Genomic DNA, 25,378 nt, shown 5'->3' on the forward strand with positions numbered 1-25,378 from the left:
AAAGGAGGCCCAGGGAGGCTGAATGACCTCCTCACCTTACCCTACAGGCCTGCCACCCTGGGGGACACCCACAGAGGCCCCACAATTGCAGTGTGGTCCAGAGGCCTGACCTCGAGAAGTGCCCTGCCCTCCCTGGACCCCAGTGCCCCCAGAATAAAAGGCATCAGCTGGGCATTGAACTTGACCTCGGGAAGCCTCCCTTGGACCCCACACCCATGATTCCCATGAAACCCGCACGTGGAAGGCTGTGGCAGGAAAGGTAGCCAGCTTGTCCAGACAGGAAGTGACCTCGCCGGATGAACGACAGGACAACATTCCGTGGGGAGCCCCACCTGCTGATGACCTTCAGGGTCATGGGAGCCAGGAGTGGGTGGGCACACAGTGGCCAAGGAGGAAACAGGATTTACTGCAGAAGGCCAGGCACATGGCAGACCCCCAGGCAGGGAAGTGACTTCATTTCACACTCTGTCCTCCTCGCTTCCGCCCCTGGCATGGCAGGGAGTTAACCCTGAAGGGGCCAAGCTTCACCAGCCCTGGCGAACTCTACACAGGCCAGGGCCTGAGAATCCAGGCTTTCTCCTCTCCCTCGTCCAATGATCCCCAATCCACAGATGAGGAAACTGAGGCTTAGAGAGGCTGACAACATGGCAGGAACTCCAGGACCTTTCCCATTACCCTGAGCTGCACAGAGGAGGGAGATGCTAATTCAGGGCTGGGAACTCCAAGAAGGCTTCCTGGAAGAGGAGGCCACTGAACTTTTCCTGGAAGAGGAGGCCACTGAGCTGGGCCTTGTACGATGAGCAACATTTGACAGACAAGAAAGTCATTCTGGGGGCTTCCTTAGTGGTGCAGTGGTTAAGAATCCGCCTGCCAATGCAGGGGACATGGGTTCGAGCCCTGGTCCGGGAAGATCCCACATGCCACGAAGCAACCAAGCCCGTGCGCCACAACTACTGAGCCTGTGCTCTAGAGTCCACGTGCTACAACCACTGAAGCCCATGCACCCTAGAGCCCGTGCTCTGCAACAAGAGAAGCCACCGCAATGAGAAGCCCGCGCACCACAACAAAGAGTAGCCCCCGCTCACCGCAACTAGAGAAAGCCCGTTTGCAGCATCAAAGACCCAACACAGCCAATAAATAAATAAATAAAGTAAATAAAATAAATTTTTTAAAAAAAGAAAAGAAAGTCATTCTGAACAGAGGGAACAGCATAGAGAGAGAGATGCTTGGCACTGTGCAGAGCCTCCTAGGAAGTATTATTATTATGGCATTGTGAGGCTAGAATACAGGATGGGGTAAGGTTGGTTTAAGCCCCAAGTGCCTTGGGGACCATGTCAGAGAGTTAGGATGTTGCTCCGTGAGGTGAGATGTGCTGTCCAGGCCGGGGCAATTGGAGAGAGCCATGATGACACCCTGTGTCAACCTAAGATGGCTGCATGGAGGAGGCAGCCTGTGGGAAGCCAACTCAGAAAGGGCTAAATATTGCTCTGGGACTGCTGGGGCCCACAGCTCAGCAGGCCTCACCCCAACATGACATTACCCCCAACTAAACTTGGTTTCTTTGTAAAAGAGAAGGGAAAGGAATTAAGAGTACCAACAGTCCCGTGTGCCAAGGTCTCTGCTAGATGCCAAACTGATAAAATAGAAGGGCACTAAGTACACAGCTGCCTAGGTTCGAGCCCAAGCTCCACCACCACCAGCTGTGTGACCTTGACAGAAACACTTAACCTCTCTGTGCTTCAACAGCTGTCAAATAAAGACAATAACCCTGCCCACCTTTGAGGGCTGTGAGGATTAACTGACATGATAATCCTTGCATATGCCCACTTGAGCACCCACAGCCAGTATTCAATGAATATTCACTACGTTATTTCTCCATTCTGACCCACACTGAGGCTGAATTAATTAGCTTAGACCACACGGCAAAGAAACAGCGGAGCCAGCAGAGCCAAGATTCAAACTGGGGCCTCTCTGGCCCCAGTGCTCAGGCTTATCCCAGCCCATCAGGCAAAACAAAGCCTGAAACCCTAAAACCTAAAACTCGCCAGCCATGGTTCCCCAGGCCTCAGGGGGGTTTCTGACAGGCAGAGCTCCACCACCTCAAACCTCCAGTGGCCAAGGGGAGAGCAGGGCACAGGAGGGGAAGAAAAATATTTCTAACCTTCTCCCTCTTCCTGTTTATCTATCCTCTCAATCCCAAAACTCCTGGTAGTTATTCGTTCAGAGAAAGTTCTGCCAAGAGTGACATCCTGCTGTTGGCTGCCCTGCCAGGCTTGTGCTGGACGAAGTGGCCCCTGCCAGCCTGTGCTGGGGGTGGGGGTGGGGGGGCACTGAGGCCCACATTCCTGCAGACCCTGCCCGGCCCAAGGAGGCTGCTTCACAAAGGGGCTTTCAACAGAAACCAGGGCCCAGGAAGGGGAACCTGGGCCAGGGAGGAGGAGCCACTGCCATTGTCTCCTCAGAGCCAGCTGGCACCCATCGGCTCCACACTCAGCTCCAATCAGCTGATGAGAAGAATTCGAGGAAATGACTCTCAGCCTGAGCGGGGCACTGCCCTGGGTGGCGGTGGGGACTCGGATCACAGGCTGTGCAGGCAGGCAGACCCAGTGTCCAATGCTGGCTGACCAATGACTTGCTGTGTGACCTTGGCCAAGTTACTGAGCCTAGTACGCTTATCTGTAAAATGAGGATAACATTAGTACCTACCTACTTCATAAGGATGTGGTGAGGATTACATGAGACAACATAGGGGAAGGGCTGGCGCCTAGGAGATGTGAATAAATGTTATTTATTTCCCACTCCCACAGTCAAGTTGATTCCCTCAGTCAATCCTGAATATCTGAGGTTCCTTTAAAATGTGCTCAAAAAAATAAATAAATAAATAAATAAAATGTGCTCCAAAGAACAATTACAGCCTTCAAAAGGAATGAAATTCTGACACATGCTACGACCTGGATGAACCTTGAAGACATTATGCTAAGTGTTTACATAAGCCAGACACAAAAGGACAATTATAATGATTCCACTTATATGAGGTACCTAGAGTAGACAAATTCACGGAGACAGAAAGGAGAAGGGAGGTTACCAGGGGCTGGGGATGATGGGGAGTTAGCATTTAATAAGCACAATGTTACTGTTTGGGTAAATTTTAAAGTTCTGGAACTGGATGGTGGTGATGGTTGCACAACAATGTGAATGTACTTAATGCCACTTAGTTGTACAATTAAAAACGGTTAAAAGGGTAAACTGTATGGTATGTATATTTTACCTCAATAAGCACAGGCAGCTCTGCTCTGTGATGACCTAGATGGGGGAGGAAGGGGGGAAGGGCCTCGAGGGAGGGAGGTCCAAGAGGGAGGAGATATAGCTATACATATAGCTGATTCACTTCATTGTACAGCAGAAACTAACACAACACTGTAAAGCAATTTTACTCCAATAAAAAAAAAAAAATGCCCATATTCCTTTCTGTCCCCACCCTTGGAGAGTTCAGGGTGGAGAGGTGGGACAGGTATGGAAATAGCTAAAGGCACCACCTCCTGAGGAGATGGTGCCACAGAACTGAGTGGAGGGAGCTGAGGAAAGAGACACAAGGCTGCCTCTGCAGCCTGGGAGGGCTGCGAGAGAAGGTGGTCCCAGCCAGGCGTGCGCCAGCCCCAGACGAAGCCGCTCGACAAGGCTCTTTCCAGTACAAGGAGGGGTCTGACCCTCCACAAGGCTGGGGTGAGAAGCAGGCCAGGGATGGAAAGTGTTGGTAAGACCAGGGTGAGAGGGCTTGGGGGTGGGTAGATTCACCCACAAGTCATAGTGTGACCTTGAGCAAGTACTGCCCCTTCTGGATCTACACTGGATCTACTTCTGGATTCTATCCCAGCACCCAGCAAGCACCCCTGGATCTACATCCTAGAGAAGTGAGTGTTTGCATCCACAGGCAAGAGTGTTCAGCAGCTTTTCTCATAATCCCCCCAAAACTGGAAACTAGGCAAAAGTCCATCTACAGGAAAAAAAAAAAAAAAAAAAAAAAAAAAAAAAAAATATATATATATATATATATATATACAGTGATACATCCACACAATGGAATACTACACAGCAATGAAAAAGACAAGCTGCAGCATCACATATAAATCGCAGAGTTCATGTTGAGAGGAAGAAGCCTGAAGAAGCCAGATAAAAATAGCTCTTACCATATGGTTCTAATCACATAAAGTTCAAGAACAGGCAAGACTAATCCTTGAAAGGCACTCAGAAGCATGGCCACTTGAGAGGATGGGAGGGTCTGGTAACTGACTGGGAAAGGACCCCAGGGAATCTTCCAGGCCACTGATAATGTTCTATATATTGATCTGGGTATGGGTTACACAGGTGATATACCTGTAACAATTCATCAAACCACACCCTGGTTTACTGTCTGAAAATTCTATCTCAATTTACAAAATAAAATACAAACAGCTAATAACTCATACTCTGTCCTCCTCTGAGGACTACAGTGAGGTGACACTGCAAAGCTGGATGTGGAAAGGTTATGGAAGGTGTTGGGTGGTGGGTAAGAACACGGCTGAGAGTCAGAAGGACCAGGTGATTCTAATGCTCCCTCTGAATGGATAAGATCTTTTCTTTTGTGATTTTTGTTGTTGTTGTTGGCCAGATTTTTTATTATGCAATTTGTACTTAATGCCACAAGTCAAACAAGGATGTATAAAGAAAAAGTTTAAGCCTGTCCCATCCCCCTCCAAGCCCACCTGTTGAGCTTCCTTCTACAAGCTTTTTTACTTAGCAAGACAACAAAAACAGCCCCTCCCAGTTAATTACATATAACTCCAACCCTGTCTGTTTAACGGTGGTGTGTCATTTCATTGTATCACTACTCATTCAACAAAGAGCTACTAAGTATTAACCATGTCAACCAGATAGGCACCTGGGAGCAGAAAGAGAGGGAGGGAGTCAACAAACAAATACAATAGTGGGGCTTCCCTGGTGGTGCAGTGGTTAAGAATCCACCTGCCAATGCAGGGGACACAGGTTCAAGTCCTGATCCAGGAAGATCCCACATGCCGCAGAGCAACTAAGCCCATGAGCCACAACTACTGAGCCTGCGCTCTAGAGCCCGCGAGCTCCAACTACTGAGCCCACGTGCCACAACTATTGAAGCCCACCTGCCTAGAGCCCATGCTCCACAGCAAGAGAAGCCACCGCAATGAGAAACCCGTGCACCGCAATGAAGAGTAGCCCCCGCTCACGGCAACTAGAGAAAGCCCACACAGCAATGAAGACCCAACGCAGCCAAATATAAATAAAATAAATAAATTTATTTTTTTTAAAAAAAGAAATACAGTATGCATACACTGTGATGAGGGCTCCAAGGGCTGAGATGCTGAGATAGAAAATGAGGAAGGTAGGAAAAGGACATACAGATCTTCAACTTATGACGGGGTTACCTCCTAATAAACCCATCCTAAATTGAACATATCACAAGTCAAAAATGCATTTAACACACCTCACCTACTGAACAACTTAGCTAGCCCACCTTAAACATGCTCAGAACACTTACATTAGCCTAAGGTTGGGCAAAATCATCTAACACGGAGCCTATTTTATAATACAGTGTTGAATCCCTTGTGTAATTTATTGAATACTCTACCAAAAGTGAAAAGAACGGTTATGTGGGTGCAGAATGGTTATACGTGTATCGGTTGTTTACCCTCGTGACCGCGTGGCTGACAGAGCTGTGGCTACTGCTGCCCAGCATCACGGGAGAGTAGCGCACCGCACATCACTAGCCCAAGAAACGATCCAAATGCAAAATTCCAAGTACGGTTCCTACTGACCGCGTATCTCTTTCACGCCATCTTAAAGTCAAAAAGTCATAAGTCAACCACTGTAAGATAGGGACCGTCTATATTGTAGATATGATGGTCACGGAAGGTCTACGATGACATCTAAAGAACAGGAAGGTTTGGGCCACGTGAAAAGCAGGCCAGGAAGAGGAACACAGCTGCGTGGGGAGAACACAGAAGTGAAAGGAGACAGTGTGGTCTCTGGGGCACAGCCACTCAATCCCTATGCACAAAGCCTTATGTCCTGATCATCTGACTTCTTTAGGACAGGCTACCAAAATTTGGACTGCTTAAATGAAAAGGCATGTGTGTTTTAAAAACTAGAGTAACTAAGTGCCATATTACTTTTCCAAACGGTTGTAGCACATCATACAGCAACCAGAATTGCTTAAGACACATCCTCATTGGTTCAGGAAGTTATGGATCCTTTCCATTTTTGCCCACATGAAAGCTCTCTATTTCCACACAAAAGCTCTCCACACCCAATTCACAGAATGGGGTAAATGACAGCTCCTCCTCCTCAGGATGCGGAGAGGTTTAACTGAGAAATAAATCCATCTAAGCTGCTGAACCCAGAGCCTAGCACAGAGTGAATGCTCAACAAACAGGGCAGGCTGTTCCATGACCTGCATGAATGCCAACTCCGTAGTTACCATTTTAACAAAGGGAGCTTCCTAAGGGGAGTTTGGAAGCCTCAAACCCACGAGGTTTAGCATGGCTGTCCCTAGACACAGGGCCATAGGGAGAAGGAGGTGGAACTATGTCTCAGCAAAAGGGCTCTGGGAGTCAAGAGACTAGGTTCAAGTCAACCTTCCTGAGACTCAGCTTCCTCATCTATAAAATGGCCCAATTCACTCCCTCTTGATGCAGCCATTCTACAAACATTTCTGGGGCATCTACTATGTGCAGGGCATTGTTCTAGGAGCTAACAGTACAGAATAAAAATTCCTGCCTCATACATGCTAGCTGGAGAAAGAAATAAACTATATAAATTAGTAAAATATATGGTATATCAGGAGGTGATAACTGATAAGAAAGAAAAGGGTTATGGAGATTAGGCATGGAATTTTAGGGTATCCAAGGGAGGCTTCACATTTGAGTAAAGACCTGAAGGAAGTTACATGGCAAGCTATGTGGCTCTGGGGAGGAAAAGCATCCCTGGTCAAGGGATCAGTTGTGCAAATGCCCTGAGGTGGGGTGTTCCCAATGTTTTGCAGGAGCCGTGAGGCCACCAGTTTGGCTGGAGCAAGGTGAGAGCGAGTGGGTGGGTACTAGAGGGAGGCCACAGTAAGGACACTGGCCTTCACTGTAGGTAAATGAGGAACTACTGGGGGGGCTTGGGGCAGAGAAGTGCCCTGAGCTGACTTTCACATTCCAACAAGGTCACCTTGCTGCTGTGCTAGAAGAGGCTGTTGGGGGCCGAGCACAGAAGCCAACAGCCTGTTAGGAGTCTTCCGCAACCGTGCAAGTGATGCTAGCGGAAGTGATGCTAGCAGCTTGGGCCTGCAAGCATGGCTCGTCCTGGACCCATTTTGAAGGTAAGCCAAGTGGACTTGCTGACACGTTTCTGAGGTGTGAGAGACACAGAGGAACCACGGATGACTTCAGGTTTGGCCTGAACAACTACAGGGACAGGGCTGCCACTCACTGTGATGGGACAAAGGGGGAAGCAATGTGCAGTGAGGGCTGAGCAGACAGACAGGGCAGCCATGGTCTTTATCCCATGCAATCTCAGAAGGAAGAAGCCGCAGGCCCTGGAGACCTGAAAAGAAAGAGGAGCTGGTCCTGAGGCCTGTGCGGCTCCCTCTGGAAAGCAATACGAAAGCCAGAGAGGGGAAGGTGGCGTCAGAGGTCTGACCTGCCACACGTCTGACCCACTACAGGCCTTGCTGCTCACAGAGCCCGGGCCACAGCCACGGCTGGCTGCTCACGGGCCCACGTCACAGGTGGGGAAACTGAGGGCACTGAGTTCTACAGTGAGCACCTCTCATTTAGAAGCCAGAAAGGGCCAGAGCGAGCTAAGGCCGGGAGGCAGACAGCTCCCACCTACCACCCCAAACAGGGACCATGGGGCTCAAGCCCGGTGTCCTTACCACCCAGGAAGTCTGCAGGACCCCAAGAGGTGATGAGGACTCTGGGTTGCCCAGAGCTGAGAATATAACTCGATCCAGACTCCAAGGATGTCTGCTTTGGGATCCATGAGCTCTCCCCTGTCCCCCTCACCACTGGGATTTAATTCACATAACAATAAAATTCACCCTTATAAAATATACAATTCAGTGGCATTTAATACATTCACGTTGTTGTACAACCATCACTACTACCTAATTCCAGAATATCAGACCCAAAAAGTTAAACATAGAATTATCATACGACCCAGCAATTCCATTCCTAGGTACATACCCAAGAGAACTGAAAACAGGTACATGAATGTTCTAGTCACAACAGCCAAAAGGTAGGAACAATCCAAATGTCCATCAAATGATAAATGAATAAACAAAATGTGGTATATTCATACAATGGATTATTATTCAGCTACAGAAAGAAATGAAGCACTGATACACACTACAATGTAGTTGAACTTTGATAACATTACACCAAGTGAAAGAAGCCCAGACACAAAAAGTCAGGTATTGTATGATTCCATTTCTATGAAATACCCAAAATAGGTAAATCCATAGAGACAAGACTGTAGATTAATGGTGCCAAGGGCTAGGGAGAGGGGGGAATCAGGAGTGACTGTTTTATAGATACAGAGTTTCCTTTGGGGTGATGAGTATGTTTTGGATGCTGAACATTACTAATCATCAAGGAAATGCAGATCAAAAGCACAATGAGATATCACCTCACACCTGTCAGGATGGCTATTATCAAAAAAACAAAAGACAAGTGTTGGCAAGGATGTGGAGAAATTGGAACCCTTGGTGCGAATGTAGTATGGTGCACCCACTGTGGAAAACTGCACAGAGGTTCCTAAAAATTAAAAATAGAACTTCCAGGGCTTCCCTGGTGGCGCAGTGGTTGGGAGTCCGCCTGCCGATGCAGGGGGCGTGGGTTCGTGCCCTGGTCTGGGAGGATCCCAAATGCCGAGGAGTGGCTGGGCCCGTGAGCCATGGCCGCTGAGCCTGCGCCGTCCAGAGCCTGTGCTCCGCAACGGGAGAGGCCACAACAGTGAGAGGCCCGCGTACCGCCAAAAAAAAAAAAAAAAAAAAAAAGAACTTCCAGATGATCCAGCAATCCCACTTCTGGGTATTTATCCAAAAGAATTGAAATCAGGATCTCAAGAAAGGTATTAGCATACCCATGTTCACTACAGCACAAGACACAACAGCCAAGAGGTGGAAGCAACCCAAACGTCCATTGATGGAAGAATGGATAAAGAAAATATGGTACATACACACAATGGAATATTATTCAGTCTCTAAAAAGGAAATTCTGCAGTATGCGACAACATGGACGAACCTTGAGGACATTATGCTAAGTGAAATAAGCCAGTCACAGAAAGGCAAATACTGCGTGATTCCACTTACACGAGGGATCTAAAATAGTCAAATTCATAAACTCAGAGTGGAATGGTCATTGCCAGGGGCTGGGCGAAGGGAGAAATGGGGAATTACTAATCAGCAGGCACAAAGTTTCAGTTAAGCAAGGTGAATCGGCTCTAGAGATCTGCTGTACAGCACTGTCCTTATAGTCAAAAATAAGATATTATACACTTAAAAATTTGTCAAGAGGGTAGTTCTCATGTTAAGTGTTCTTACCACAATAAAATAAAAATTTTTTCAATGTTTTGTAATTAGGTAGACATGATGGTTGCACAATTTTGTGAATGTGCTCAATACCACTGAATTGTATACTTTGGAACAGTTAATTTTATGTTATATGAATTTCACCTCAATTTTTAATAAGTCTCCAATAAAAATGTTAAAAAAATAAAAATAAAAATTTTTTTTAAAGTAATGAGAGCATGCCCTGGGTCATCCAAATGACCATCTCACAAGCAAGTGCTGCTGTGCAATTTGGGGCTTTGGCCTGCTCCTGTGTTTATGATTCAGTTCCTTCTTTGTGAAGGCCAAATGACATCACTGCACACAACACAAACAAAGGTTGTGCTTCAAATAAGAGAAGGGGGTGGGGTGGAGAACTGAGCCACCCTGTAGCCTATGGCAGCCTGGATGTGCCCAGTTCAAAGGCCCAATCTCTTAGCAGTCAGGGCTGTGTTCATGTTGAGAGCATCCGTGTGAATTGAGGAAAGCCCATCTCTGTGCCAAATTCCTGATTCCCACGAGAAGTGGGCGTTAAGCCACTATATGCAGATTTCAATAACGCCATTATTACACCCGTATCTTTGATCAAATGAGCCAGCTTTCCAGGTTATCAAGTGGTGTACTATTAAAACAGCCATTTGGGAATTACTCATTGGCAGTTCAGGCTCAAATATGGGTATAGTCGGCCAGCCACATCTCTGGGTTCTGTAATCCTCGGATTCAACCAACCTCAGATTGAAAATATTTGATAAAAAAAAAAAAGTCCAGAAGTTCCAAAAAGCAAAACTTGAATTTGCTGTGAGCTGGCAACTATTTACATAACATTTACATTGTATTTACAACTATTAACATAACATTTACATTACAGTAGGTATTATAAGTAATCTAGAGATGATTAAAAAGATAGGGGAGGATGTGTATAGGTTATATGCAAATATTATGCCATTTTATATAAGGAACTTGAGCATCTTGACTTTGGAATCCGTGAGGGTCCTGAAACCAATCCCCCCACCCAGGATGCTGCCGAGGGACAACTGTAATCAGAATCACCCCAAACCAGCCAGCCAGCCCAGCAGGCACAAGTGACAGAAGCAGGGGAAACAGAAGGGGCCAGCTCTCTGCTATTAACCCAACGATGGCAATTTAGTTTCAGTTCACATCCTTCCAATTAAATTAACATTGCTCATTTGAAATGGGCTGACTTTCTGGTTTTATTAGTTTTATTCTGGCTTTATTTCATGTTTGCTTTATATTTATGTAAAAACTATGTAAGTCTGAGGCACTTACACCTAGTTTTATATTTGTACATTTAAGTTATATTCTAATAAGAAAATTTAAATCAACAGATGAGGCTTTTTTTTTTCCTTTAAAAGGGAGTCCAGAAAAAAACCACATACTTATGATTCCATTCATATGAAATGTCCAGAACAAGCAAATCTATAGAGACAGAACGTAGACTTGTGGGGTGGGGAGTGATGTCTAATGAGTACAGGGTATTTTTCTGGTTTAATGAAAATGTTGTAAAATTAGACTATAGTGACAGATGTACAACTCTTTGAATATACTAAAAGCTATTGAACTGTACACTTTACGTCACTGAATTGTATGGCTTGTGAGTTAAATCTCAATAAAGCTATTTTTAAAAGGGGGGCAGGGTCGCCCTATTACCCAGGTTTGAGCCGCATTAAGCTGGAAAAATCACAGGGAAATCAACAAACCCACCTATTCACCGCTTCCCTTCCAGGCCTACTCGACTCTCCCTCCCCCTATATTGTGCCCAAGGGCTCAGGAGACAGAGGCTAAGACGAAGAGGAAACCGAAACCTAAGTCACAAGCCAAGCCCACCCTGGGTGAGCAGGTGGCTGCCCTCAGACACCACAACACAGGATTCCATCTCTTGGAATCCACTTCATACAACAGTACTAAGGCACTACTTGAATTATTAAATTTGGAAAAACTTTAAAACAATGAAAACAACCAATGTCAGCAAGTATGCAGGGAATGTGATTCAGTATACATCAGAGGCAGCGTCAAGGAAAGAAGCATGACAGTAAAGATTCAGCACCTCAGTGACCCAGCTGGCTGGGGAGAGGGTAAAGCCAGGAGCCAGCACATCTGAGCACAGGCAGTCCCCATCCTGGGGAGGCAGCCGACATCCCCACCCTTCACCCACACTCGCCCAGCACAGCCTGCCCGCAGGACAGGGTCCCTATCCAAGCACGCTGCTTGCCTCCAGCCTCAGCAAGGGGCAACTCCGTGGCAACAAGAAGGGAGGCCTCAAGGGCCCATCTTCTGTCGACCCAGCAAACCTCCCTCTCCTTGGGCCTATTCCTTCTGGCGGCACTTTACAGAGACAGGAAGAGGAAGCCCCTGCCGGCAGCTGCTGGGTGGGAGGCGCTGGTGAAGCCAGCAGGAGTGCTCGTCCACCCCTGACCGACACACCCCTTTTATCCCAATGCCTCCCTCCTCCACAAACCTCTTGGAATTGACCACCTCCAGGAAGCCGCTTTCTGTCTCCCCAAAGGTTCACTGAGCCCCAGCTCGGAGCTGGGGGAGGGGGTGAGAGTGGACACCTGTTCACCTGGCCCAGGCCCCCACCTCTGGGCCCTCAGCTCAGGGCTGGCTCCCAGGGAACATGCAGAACTCAGATGGCTGTGCTGGGAACACCCCCAAGACCAAAGGCCAAGTGAAGAAGAGGGCGCCAGAGCCATGGACCAAGTGCCATCCCATCTATATCCCCAAATCAAAACTACACAAACTCACACAGAGGCACAGAAAAGAAGATGGTGGGATAGTCACAAATTGCTGAGAGGGATGCCTCGGGGAAAGAGAGAGGGGAAGAGAGGAAGTCAGGAGGGGGAAGTGGCTTTCAGATTTTACGCGCTCGAGCTCTCTTTCTCTCTCTATGAAGCTACTACCAGAATCCTTCATAAAGATAACTACTTAATTTTGTTTTAACTGAAAACATTTTCAAAAGCAGGGTAGACATCCATCAACTGGAAACTCGGTAAGCCAGCTATGCTCCCCGCACACACTGGGATGAAAAAGGAAGGCACTCTCGGAACACATGACAACGTGGATGAGACTTGAGAACATTACGCTTAGTAGAATAGGCAGAAATAAAAAATACCTATTATCTACCTGAGTTCACTTATGTGAAAATCTAGAAAAAAGCAAAACCAGAATGACAGGAGATAAGCAGCCTGGGACCAGGCGTGGGAGTGGCTACTGACGGCAGGGGAGCCCCAGGAAAGCTTCTGGGTGATGGAAGCATTCGCACACTCGACTGGAGTGGGGCTGCACGCCCATGACCTTCGCCGACACTCAGCCAGCTGCCCCCTAGACTGGGTGACTGTTATGGTATGTGTACCTCAATAAAACTTCCTTTCTAAGTGAGGTAGAAGGAATGGAGTCAGTGCTTAATGAGAAAGGGGTCTTCCTTTGGGGTGATGAAAATGTTTTGGAACTTGATGGAAGTGGTGGTCCCACAACACCACGAATGTACTCAATGCCACTCGACTGTGTACTTCAACATGGTCAATTCTACATCAAGTGAATTTCGCCTCCATTTTTTTTTTATTTTAAGTACACATAAAAATTTATGACGCCCATTTTGCAGATGAGAAAACTGGACTCAGAGGAAGCAGTCAACTGCTGGTCCCGGGCTTATCCACCGATGCCTCAGACCCAGTTCAGAGCATCTACACCCAGTAGAAGAGAGACCTGCTCTGTACTTCCCTGGAGAGGCCCTTGGCTCTGGGGCATTTGAAAACCAGAGCTTCCCAACAGGCCTTGGAGAAAGCCAGCACAGTAGCACCTGCAGGAGACTACCAAAGTCTTCGAGCTCCATCAATAGACAGGGCTGCCATGGGGACAGGGAGTGCGCACCACCAAGCGGGTGGTCTAACTAAGGCTAAAGCAAGGATGGGGGTAGGGAGGGTTCCGATCAGATCCAGGGTGGATGAGGTCTTCTAGGTCCTGCCAGTCAGGGCCCTGGGGAGTTGAGGGGTCAGCACCAACGTCAAGGACCCAGGAGAAGGACTCAGTAACTAGAGGGCAGCAGTCAAAGTGGACACGTCCACCAGCCACTTTGTGACTGGCAGGAGAGGGGTTAACTCCCTCCTGGTGTCTGCAGTTCCAAGAAAAGGAAAAGGAAAAGGGGAGAAGTTCCCCCTCTGTGCTTTCTAAACAGACTCTTCAAAAACGCCCAGTGTTCCGGTCCTCCACTCTGGGGAGGGCCAGGACAGAAGACACACCGCCTGCAGATAGGCAGGGCCTGGGGCTCAGCAGGATGCAGAGTCTGGCAAAGCCCAAGGTCATCTGAGGGCACTCACTTCTCTCTGCCCCCACCCCCGACCCAGCCTCTTGGCAGTGGGGCTGTTTCTCATGGGCGAGGGAGGGAAGCCAAGCCGTGCACCCACAGCTGTCCCAGCACCACACCCTCCCTCCTCCTGGAATTTCTGAAAGCCCTGCTCCCTGGGAGCCCGCAGGGTCAGGAGTGGCACACCCAGTTCCAAGATGCTTTCTACTCCCTGCCATGGGCATGGAGGTAACTCCAGATGCCCCATGTCTCTCCCTCATCAGTGTGCCCCAGCTCCAGCCCAAGCAGGGGCACCCTTCAGAGCTAAAGCCAGTCCACATGTCAGTTACAGGAAATAAAACACCTTCTAATTCTACTAATAGACATTCACTCAGGAGAGGTTTCAAAGGCTTCAATTCATTCCTGAGGAAGGGGACCTGTTAACCTATAGGCATCTCAGCTAAGAGCAAAAATAGGCATGTTGATGCGAGGGTGAGAGCAGTCTGGAGTCCCCAGCTCAAAAATGAGGGGTCCCAGGAAGGGCTGGCAGGCATTTATAAGAGGGTGGGGAGGTCCCCTGGAGAATGGGGGGACAGTGAATGTGATTCTTTAAAGGAAAGGGGGAGGCCAGAATTTCAGGGGGCCTCTAGCTTATGTCCTAAGAGGCACACCAGGGCTGCCTCTGAGCCCAGTGTGGGACAAACAGCAGGTCGCAGAAAGTTCTCTCCTGACAGGCCAGGAGTGCTGAGCGTGGGTCCCACCCCAGGTCCGTGGATCTGCTCACGTTCCCTAAACACACCAAGCTGTCACATCTCTGCAAGGGATGCTCATTCTGCTTGGGAAGCCTTTCTCATCCTTGCAAACTCTTGGCCATCCTTCAAAGCCCACCTGAAGCACCACCCCGTCCCCAGGCAAGCCCTTCCCCCCCTCCAGCTCCAATCACAGCTGGCCCAGGCCCCGGGAAGGTACCAGTGGGAGAAGTTAGACATGTGCCTCTCTCATCTGGCAGGGACTGAGTCTCACTCACCTTTGATCCCCTGCACCTCATACTGAACCTGGGGGCAGGAAAGGCCAGGAATTGGAACCAAGAAGCCATCCTGGTGCCTTCCCACCATGAGGCACTGTGCAAACAGCCTGGCCTCTGTGGCCTCACAGGTCTCTCTCTCTGCTGAGATTAACTGGAACCATGGTAACAGAAGCACCTAATGTTTAATGAGCATTTACTATGAGCCACACACTACCCCAAGGGCTCTCCATGTGCTACCTCCTTTCACCCTTGTGACATTCTTATAAGGGAGTTACTATTATTAATCCTGTTACACAAGGGAATCAGGCACAGAGAGGTTAAGTGAGTTGTCTGGTGCCATACAGCTAGCAAGAGAGGAAGCCGAAATTCAGACCACAGTGGTCTGGTTCCAGGCCGGTATTCTGAATCGCTACAGGTCTGTTGAGGGGTAGGAAGATAGTCACGTGTCAGGACAAGCTCTAAGTGGAAGAGGAACTCAGAGATTTTAAAGGCTAGTTGTCCCCAGACCTTCTCTTTCCCCAGGTCCCAGCCAAACACCTAGGAAGAACAGCAGGGCTTCCTCCAACATCCGGGCCTGCTGCTCCCAAGCTCATCCCAGTGCTGAGTACCAGTTACAGGAAACACAAAAGGCCCATCTGCAAGCCCCCTGGCCGAGGCTGGGAAGATGCACGGCTGCCCGCTGGGAGGCAGAGCCATAATTTGGGGCTATTCTTAGCAAACCACTGGCTCCCCTCCCAGAGGCCCAGCAGGAGGCAGGCCCAAGCTTCATATACCCTGCCTGCAGGCGTGCAGAGGTCCCACAGGACTAAGGAACGACTGGTAGGCAGTAGGTGAGGACAAAGCCCTCCATCTTTCAAACCAGAGGTGCCTGGCCTGCTAGCCTTCCCAGGGCCAGGCACCTGGCTGCTGAAGCAGCTCTGGAGAGTCCTGGCCACAGGGGAAGGCTGGTCACCAAGGCTGCAGTGCTCGCTCTGTGCCAGACCCTAGGCCACACACTTTCCACTGATTATCTCACATTTAACCCTCACCACACCCCAAGGGCGAGGGGTTACTGGCACCATTTTAAAGATGAGGCATTTCACTTTAAAGATGAGTTAGTTAAGACATTAAGTAACTTGCCCAGGTAACACGCTGAGTTAGTGTCGAGCTGTATCTCCCAATCTCCAAGTTGAGCCATAGTCAGATTGGGGGCAGGGGGGCCTTCCCTGTCCAAGGGTTTGGGGGAGGGGCAGTCCATACCAGAAAGCAAAGGTCTCATCAAAGATCCAACTGCATGTCTACTCTTTCCCTTCCCCAGAGATTGTCCCTTCCCTGCCAAAAACCCTCAGGCTTGGGCTCAGAAGGAGAGTCCCCAGCCAGGTACCTCCCCTACCCTGACCACACGACCTCACTTCAGGAAGCTCTAGAGACCCAGGGGATATGAGCCTCAAAGTTCAAGGAGTCCCTGATGGTGTTTAAGGCATGCACCCAGCCCTGTAAAGTAGGGAGTAAGGAGGTCAAAGAACTCTCAGGGTGAAACAGAGGATACTGAGCCCTTTGGGGTTTTCAAACACCAAAACGGAGTCCAGAAATGAAGCCACGCCACACAGCACCTGTACCACCTCCACCCCAAACAGCTCAGCTTTCAGGCACTGCTGCCACACACAGTCACAGGGATAACTGAGCAGCACTTGCCTCGGACTATATCGTGGTACCTACCTCCGACTGTGTTCTGCCCTCTGCTGCCGGAAGACTCAGCACGTTTAAGTGTTTGTGTTGTCTGTGTCCCAGGTGCCCAGAGCCAACTCCATGTCTGCCCAGGATTCAAGGCACGTCCATGTGGCTCCATGTCTCGCATTGGTGAATGTCAGCTCACATCCCTATCTGTGCTTCCGTGAGCCCACCCATGTGTCTGTCCACTTCCATCAGCCAAATCTCCACGATAGCATAGGTCCATCTATAGAGTATCTGCGGCCTGTGCGTGGTCCACACTTGTGTGTTCACACTGTCTGCCCCTGCACATGTCTGTGCCTTGGGTTGCGAGCCCGCCTCCACTGCCTTCGTGTCCATCTGTATCCAGTTCCTCCCTGCCCTTGCCCACACAGTTATAAACCTGAGCACGCGCGCACATCTCTTCTCATGCCAGCATTCCCCACCTGTGCCCGGGTGACCCTGTGTGTGCCACCTGTTTGGAGGCAGGTGGGTGTGTTCACCCAAGTACTCACAGTGCCGGCCAAGGGCTAAAGGGTGAGTTCAGCAACTCCCACCCCCAGAACACCTCCCAAGGTCACAGGCACGAGCACACTGCCACCTCTGCAAAGTGTTCCAGAAAACAGAAACTTGCCAGGGATGATGCGGGAGAGGGCAGAGCCCTAGACAAAGCAGAACCTCAGAGGTGAGGTCAGGATGCCCCAGGTACCACTCACCTCAAGCCAGCCCTGCCAGGCCTGCCCACATCCAACACCCCAACTCCAACCCCCGATGGCCAGCGAGGGGAAGATTGTCTGTCTGCACTCACAGGAAACAGTGTCTGGCTCAGGGCCTCCAGCCTGACATACTCATCCGCAGCCCCCAGGGATAGAGGCTCTTCCGAAAGGAAGAGGACTTCCTCCCGTAAGGCTGGATCTAGACCCTAAACCTCGAGAGCCCCAGGGAGGCTGGGAGAGTCCTATGGTCAGCCTGATCCCAGAAACCAAATGTGCTTCTTCAGAAATCCACCAGCAGGAAAACATAAAAACAAAAAACACCTGGGAGTGGGGCTGGGGCACACTCTAGCTGCTCCCTGTCCATGGACTTGGTGAGAGGGCCTAACCACTAGCACGGTAATCACAAAGGATGGGTATGGAGGCAGAATATTTTAAACATATTTGCACGGCTGCCTGAGAACTGCATCCCAGCTCCCCTAGCAACTGTAGACCGTATCGCTCACTTAGCAATTAATCATGTGTATGCTCTTGGTATTTCCACTAGTATTACTATTAGTCCGGGACTGGGATGGAAACCCTGTATTAGCGAAATTTCTTTGTGTTTATGTCTTGTGTCCCCCCCCATGGGGCTGAGCAACCTAAGGAGAGAACCCTCCAACACCTTCCACCACTCCCACCCTCCCTGGCATTTAAGAAATGCTCAGTCACGGGTCCAGGTTGCTCTGCAGGAAGCCAAGGAGTCGGTGCCTGGAATTCTGGTCGAGAGAGTAGGGAAGCTGGGAAGCTTCCTGAAGTCAGGGAGCTTTTCTTCCATTTCTGACTCCCCAAGAGATAAGAACACGTTCCAACCACCCTGGCCACTTTCGAAAGTCCAGGGCAACAGTCTCCCACACACTGCACTCTGCTTTCTGACAGGCCTCTTGCCCCTTCAGGAAAAACCTCTGAAGATGAAAAGGGGGCTCCCCTCAGAGACCCAGGCCTACAGGAGGAAAGGACCAGATGGGGCCCAGCATCAAAGCTTGCAACCCCTGGGTTCTCTGGACTCTTCTCGGTGCCATGGGCCTCAAGCCCCTAAAGATGAGCCCAGGGACCCCAAGTGTGGATCATGCAGCGTCCTGCCTCGCCGCAGCTGCACAGGAAGCCCAGCTCGTGTGCCTTGCCCCAGGCCTGGCCAGTACGAGTGGAGGTGTTGCCAGCCCACATCTACCCCAGTCCGAGGGAAACCTCCTCGAGAAAGTCGGTAGCCCAGAGCCGGACAGACAGAACGACTCAATAACTCCTCACTGTTTAATACGTGAGGTTCCGCTTCTCTCGCAGGCAACGATCCCGCGCGGGTTTGGGTGCGGGCCCAGGACCTCTCTTCTCCGCGGAGCCCAGGGACGCGTGCGATCTGGGGGATGGGGAGTGGGTGGTCGGAGCAACCCCGGGCCGGGAGTGCCTAGAGAACTCCTGAATCAGCCCTCCCTCGTCAGCCCGGGTCTGGACGCATCGGTACCTGCCAGCCCGCGGCTCCGGGGCATCGGCGCTCCTCCGGCTGGCGCGCTGCGCCCGAACGGCGGGCGCCGAGTCAGGCAGCGGCGGGTCGCGCCCGGCGCGGGCTCCGGCTCGCTCCTCCCAACTTCCCCAGCCCATCCGTGGGCAGAGGCGGTTCCGGAGGCTGGCAGGCCGGGCGCGACGAGGCGAGGCCACGAGAGAAGGAGCCCGCGCTCGCCGGCGAAGGGAGCTGCCCGCCCCAGCCCGAGCACGCCGCTCCGCTCCGCGCGCCCCACGACCCCCAAGCCGAGGGGCGGATCCGGACAGGCCGCCAATCACCGACCCCGCCACCGCCCGGCCAGCCCGAGCCCCGGCCCCAGCCGCCAAGGGGGCGGGGGTCTCGGATTTAAAGACACACTCACAAAGCAGCGTCCCGATTAGCATTCCAGAGCCGCGGGAGCCTGGCGGGGAGGGAACGGCTGGCCCCACCTTTCCCGGCCCCGCTTCCTCCCTTCGCCCATCCACCCTCCTCCTGGAAGGAAAAGTTTGGGACGGGGGAGACGGCCTGGGAAGCCAGCTTCTCTCCCCTTGTCATTAGTTCGGCTAGTTGTGGAAGAAGCCCAAACCCTACATCCAGCCTCCCTGGCAGGAGAAAGAAGCAAAAGCTCTCGGCGCCACACCCCCTCCCAGACTCCAGCTCCCCGGGAAATCGGCTGCTCCTCGCCGCTCTCTGCTTTTTAAAGCCAGGCCAAGCCTCGGCGAGACCGAGACAAGCAGCTGGGCACCGGAAGAATCCTCGCTGTGCTGTGCAACCTGAGCTAGACGATTGCCCTCTCTGGACCTCAGCCACCACAGGAGTCAACGGTTGAGCCCTTAGAAAGCAGACTGTCCACTCAATCGTGGGCTTCTCCCAAGCCCTAGACACCCTCAGTCCCCGGAGGCGAAAAGGGAAGAATGAGGCAGAAACTTTGGAAGGGGAGGGATCCCTCTGCCCCCACCCCACGGCTCCCTACAGTGATACGTACAGTCCCCACCCCCAGGGGGCCCTATCCCCACCTCCCACTGACGGGGCAGGGCAGCCCAACCAGGCGCACCCCGACGCCCCAGCAGCCGATGCCAGCCCTTCCCGCATTCGCTCTCTCGCCACTGTTTCCTCTGGGGGAGATGGGCTTTGTTGTGGTTGGTGAGTCACTTCTTCCTTCACTCTGCTCCACACTGGGGAAATCGGTCTTCCTCACCTGTCACTACCTGCCTCACCCACAATCAGGGCTGCAACAGGAGTCGGTGAAGCCCAAGTCTCCCCAGGATGAAGGCAGCGCAGGCCTCACCCCTCTCCAAAGTCAGGGCAGAGGCGCTGGGCTAGGAGAGGGGCAGGCAGGCCCTGCAGTCCATGGGAGCCCTAAGAACAAATAAAGACAAGCGGAATGGCTGTTATTTGTGGTGCTCTTACCACGTCTCCAGCACCCAGGTCTCAAGTGCTTCACTGGATGGTTCTATGAGATAACTACTTTTATTATCCCTCTTTTAGTGGATGAGGAAACTGAGGCCCAGGGAACACTCGCCCTCAGCTCCAGGCCTCCTCCTGTAACAACCAAGATGTGCGAGGAGGAGAGGAGCGGAGAAGACCCAGGAGTGGCCTTGGGAAGCAGACCTGACCTTCAGAGACCAGTGAGAGCTAGGCTCAAGTTGGCTCATAGTTTACTGCCTGTGTGGTCTGTGACATAACCTGTCTGATCTTCAAGTGCCTCAGCCAGAATATGGCCTGTCCTCCTTCAAAGAGGTGTTGACAAGCCAGGAAGCTGGGGCATGTGATGCCTTGGCATGGCATGTGGCACATTGTAGGCACCATCTTTGGGCACTGCTCCCTTCCTTCCTCCTCTTTGTACAACCTCATAAACCACTCCACCCTGTGTCAGATTCCCCAACTGAAGCCCCTGCCATACTGAGGATGCTGATAATGCATCCTCATTATCCTGCATTATCCAGGATAATGCCCCCTTGCAGCCAGGACTAAGGTAGGGGTACGTATGTGCACTAAGACTGTGCTCGAGCACACACATATACACATATACACATATACAAACATGCACACATACACTACTCTTCCTCCCTGGGATCTGTGGCTAGCTGCCTCTCTAGACTGAGCTCCTGGAGGACAGAAGTCCGTGTCTGACCTGTCTTTTGGTTCCCAGCACAGTGTCTGGCACATTGGTCATTCATTCATTCATTCGTGTTCACCATGCACACAGTAGGTGTTCTTGTTGAATCAAGCAGAAAAGTCCAGGGCAGAGATGTCCCCAGAAGAACCAGAATCACTGCCCTTCTGGCTCCAACAGACAGCCTCGGGGCTCAGCTGGTAGACCCCAGAAGTAAAGGGCTGGGGGATTAGAGGTATCTCAGAGACAGGGTACAGATGGCATCCAGATCACAGCATCCGGCCTCACCAGCCCGCCCCCAGCCCCTGAGGTTCTGCCAAGTCCTTGCTCAGAGCACCAAATGCTGGGGGTTACCCCACCACAAGAAAGCCTGCAGGACCAGATCCTACCCCTCACCAGACCCAGCAGCCTGGGAGGGGGAAGGGGACTGAATGTTGAGGAAGAGACAAAGGAAGGGACACAGCAGCCCTAGGTATACCCCAAAGAAGGCACTCTGCCCTCTCTCTACAACCCCAGGCAGAACGGAAGAATCAATTGGGTCAACTCTCTCAGCGCAAACTGCCGCAGAAGCTCCCCAAGAAGTCTGTAAGCTCAGAGCAGAAGCTCAAAAGTCCACTGAGAAAGGATCAGTGGTCCCTGAACAGGATCTCAGAAGGTAGAGGGCTCAGGACCCATCCCTACTGACCCAGCACCTCCACCAGAACTACTGCTACCACCCCACATCCCAGACGCACAAGCACCCGAGATGCCACCTTATCATCTAAAGAATGCCAGAGTCCCGCGGGTGGCCCTGCAGTACAACTATGTGCTCGTGTGTGAACACGTGTATGTACACATATGTGCTTGTGTTGCTCATGTATATTTGCAGAGATGTGAATGAGAGTGTGCATGTTTGTGCGAGTGTCTAGTGGGTGTGAGTGTGGATGTAGGAGTGAGCATGTGTGTATATGTGGGCATGTGTAGCACACACACAAACTAACTCACCACCGTCCAAAACCAGGCGAGCCGCTACTGCAAAGGGTAATGAACCATCCCATTACTCACGCTTCCAAGAGAATTGCCAGTGGCCATCCACAGCATCCTCTGCCCAGGCAAGCAAGTCCCAAGTTCAATCCCTGCGAAGAATCATAAGCTGTGCGAACCCCCGGTTCCCTTGTGGGAACGTTCAGGCCAAGAATTATTTCCTGACAGGTAGAAACGACTCGCCGGAAGGCAGAGGAGCTGGGTTCAAACCAACAAAGATGAGACTTGACAAAAGATGAGAAACAGGCTCTACTGCTCTTCTCTGCTTCTCGTTGCACGCCAAGCCCACCACAGGCTGGGGGACACTGGGCCCGAGGAATAGACAACATCAGGGCAGGAAGCCAATCTGGCGCTGCTCCCCGTGGCCACGTTATTGCCAAGACTGGGACCCACGTGGGCCCTCCATGGTGGGTGTCTTGGAGCCTGCAGTCTTCCCTGTGAGCCAGGTGGTCTCTGAGGCCCAACACAGACCCGTCCCCACCTGCCCCAGCTGCCTCAGGGTCCTGCTCTGGCTGTCTGCCCCTCCAGGCCCACCGCCCCACCACCAGGATCCAGCAGCCCTTGCTTCTTGGGCCTTGCTGTGTGCAGTCCAGGGCTGAAAGACACGGGCTCTGAGTAGGGCCAACTTGCCCTGGATCTAACCTCAGCAATTTTACCACTATGTGACCCTTACCCTAAAAGTCACCACATTTCTCCAAGTCTTCTTTTCCTCATTTGTAAAATGGCATGAAGAGCAGTTTATGCCTCCAGGAAATGTCTGGAGGATTAAAGGAGTGCCTGGCACTTGGCCAGAGCTCACTGACCAAAGCTATTGTTATTGTTACTATCATTGCCACCTGAGCTCACACCCTTACCCAGCCCTGAACCTGCCAGGGCAGAGGGGTTCTTTGAGGCTGAGTTCAGTTCAGGCTCTACCGCCTCTAGGCAGTCTTCCCTCCTCAAAGGATCTCTGTCTGCCCTGGACTCCTTCCCCCTCACCTCTGTGCAGGGCCCTAGTACTTGAGCACTCCGGCCTGGCACAGAATACATGTTCAATAATTGACGTTATAATTATCAGCTGGATTATTAATTTCATTGGTTGGCCCTCCTTTGGGTCTAGGTCCAAGGATAGCATCTCCCACCTCCCAAATTCACACACTAGGTCCAAACTTTTTTGACAAAACTCAAAGTAAGAAATACATTTTAGGAACTTCCCTGATGATGCAGGGGATAAGACTCCATGCTTCCTAACGCCGAGGGCCCGGGTTCGATCCCTGGTCAGGGAACTAGATCCCACAGGCATGCCACAACTAAGAGTTTGCATGCCACAACTAAGGAGCTCGCAAGCTGCAACTAAGGAGCCCACAAGCTGCAACTAAGGAACACGCCTGCTGTGACAGACCCCACGCAACCAAATAAATAAATAAATAAATTTTTAGTAATTTTATTTTATTTATTTATTTATGTATTTATTTTTTGGCTGAGTTCAGTCTTCATTGCTGCGCGTGGGATTTTTCTCTAGTTGTAGCGTGCACTGGCTTCTCATTGTGCTGGCTTCTCATGCTGTGGAGCACAGGCTCTAGGCCCTCGGGCTTCAGTAGTTGCAATGCGTGGGCTCAGTAGTTGTGGCTCGCTGGCTCTAGAGCACAGGCTCAGTAGTGGTACGTGGGCTTAGCTGCTCCGCAGCATGTGGGATCTTCCCAGACCAGGAATCAAACCCATGTCCTCTGCGTTGGCAGGCAGATTCTTAACCACTGTGCCACGAAGGAAGTCCCATAACTAAATATTTTTTTAAAAAGAAATACATTTTAGGGTATATATCCGGAAAAATTAAAACTCTAATTCAAAAAGATACATACACCCCAATGTGTACAACAGCACTATTTACAATAGCCAAGACATGGAAACAACCAAAGTGCCTATCAACAGACATTTGGCTTAAGAAGATGTGGTATATTTATACAATGGAATATTACTCAGCCATAAAAAAGAAATATTGCCACTTGCAGCAACATGAATGGACCTAGAGAATATTATACTTTGTGAAGTCAGACAGAGAAAGACAAATACTGTATGATATCTCCTATATGTGGAATCTGAAATAGGATTCAAATGAATCTATATAAGAAGCAGAATCACAGACATAGAAAAAAAACTTATGGTTACCAAAAAGGGAGGGAGGGAAGGAGGGAGGGACAAATCAAGAACATGGGTTTAACAGATTCAAACTACTATACATAAAATAAATATGCAATAAGGATTTACTGCATAGCACAGAGAACTATATTCAACATCTTGTAACCTATAATGGAATAGAATCTGCAAAATATATATTAGCTGAATCACTTGGCTGTATTAACACAATATTATCATGGCCTGAAACTAACACAATATTGTAAATCAACTATATTATATATATATATTTTATATATATATATATTTTTTACTTTGGGACAGCCAGCTACACAGACATAAATATACAAAAAAAAAATGCTTAGCCTTACTGCATGTGATGCACTCTGATACTTTCTAATCTATCCTATCCTACTTCCTTCTTTTTTAAAAAATAAATTTATTTTTATATTTTTAAAATTTTTATTCTTTTGGCTGTGTTGGGTCTTCGTTGCTGTGCACGGGCTTTCTCTAGCTGTGGTGCCTACTTTTTGTTGTGGTGTGCAGGCTTCTCATTGCGGTGGCTTCTCTTGTTGTGGAGCATGGGCTCTAGGCGCACAGGCTCAGTAGTTGTGGCACACCGGCTTAGTTGCTCTGCGGCATGTGGAATCTTCCCGGACCAGGGCTCGAACCCATGTCCCCTGCATTGGCAGGCAGATTCTTAACCACTGCACCACCAGGGAAGCCCCTATCCTATTTCTTTTTGTTTTTACTGATTGCAGTGCACAAAACTGATTTTACCTGTGACCTGCAGTTTGAAAATGCCTGAAGAACAATGAGGTCCCCGAGGGTAAGGGGGCCTCCCGCTACCCATCCCCCAGCACTTCTCAATGCCTGACTGGAGTGCCCAGGACATGTGGGAGGAGGGTGATTCTATCTCCAGAACGTTCCTCAAGTACTACAAGGAGAGCCCTCCATCAGAAGAAGAGAGAGAAGGGAGAAGGAATCCTGGTTCATTCAGTCAACAGATATTTCATTCATTCATTGTCAGTCAGCCAATCAATAAACATTTACAGAGCCCCTTCTACCTTCCAAGCCCTGTTCTAGGCCTTGAGCAGTGAATGAGGCAGACAAGTTCCCTCGTGGGGCAATGTCCCTTTATGGGGCTGACATTTTAGTAGGGTGGGGCAAAGGATACAATAAACAAGGCAACATCATTCCTGATTCATGCAATGAAGAAAATAATAAATGGTAAAGAAAAGTGGGGCTACTTTAGAAACAGTGGAGGTCTCTGAGCCT

The 25,378-nt window shown here is 50.2% G+C and overlaps 1 protein-coding gene across 16 annotated transcripts in view; it reads right to left on the minus strand.

Moving 5' to 3' along the window:
- Positions 1 to 19,264, minus strand: part of PALD1 (phosphatase domain containing paladin 1) — a 118,804-nt gene extending 99,540 nt beyond the window's left edge. For 8 of the 16 annotated variants that reach the window (XR_010838941.1, XR_010838943.1, XR_010838940.1 and 5 more), the window contains exon 1: positions 18,832 to 19,117. The gene's annotated coding sequence lies outside the window, so the exon portion shown is untranslated. Of the gene's footprint in view, positions 1 to 16,629; positions 16,938 to 17,336; positions 17,445 to 18,620 lie in introns of those variants that run through there. The other 8 variants (XR_010838942.1, XM_067025449.1, XM_067025455.1 and 5 more) reach the window with 7 other exon arrangements.
- Between the last annotated feature and the right edge of the window lie 6,114 nt (positions 19,265 to 25,378).

The sequence above is a fragment of the Kogia breviceps genome, chromosome 2 (genome assembly GCF_026419965.1).
Source record: "Kogia breviceps isolate mKogBre1 chromosome 2, mKogBre1 haplotype 1, whole genome shotgun sequence".
NCBI lineage: Eukaryota > Metazoa > Chordata > Mammalia > Artiodactyla > Physeteridae > Kogia > Kogia breviceps.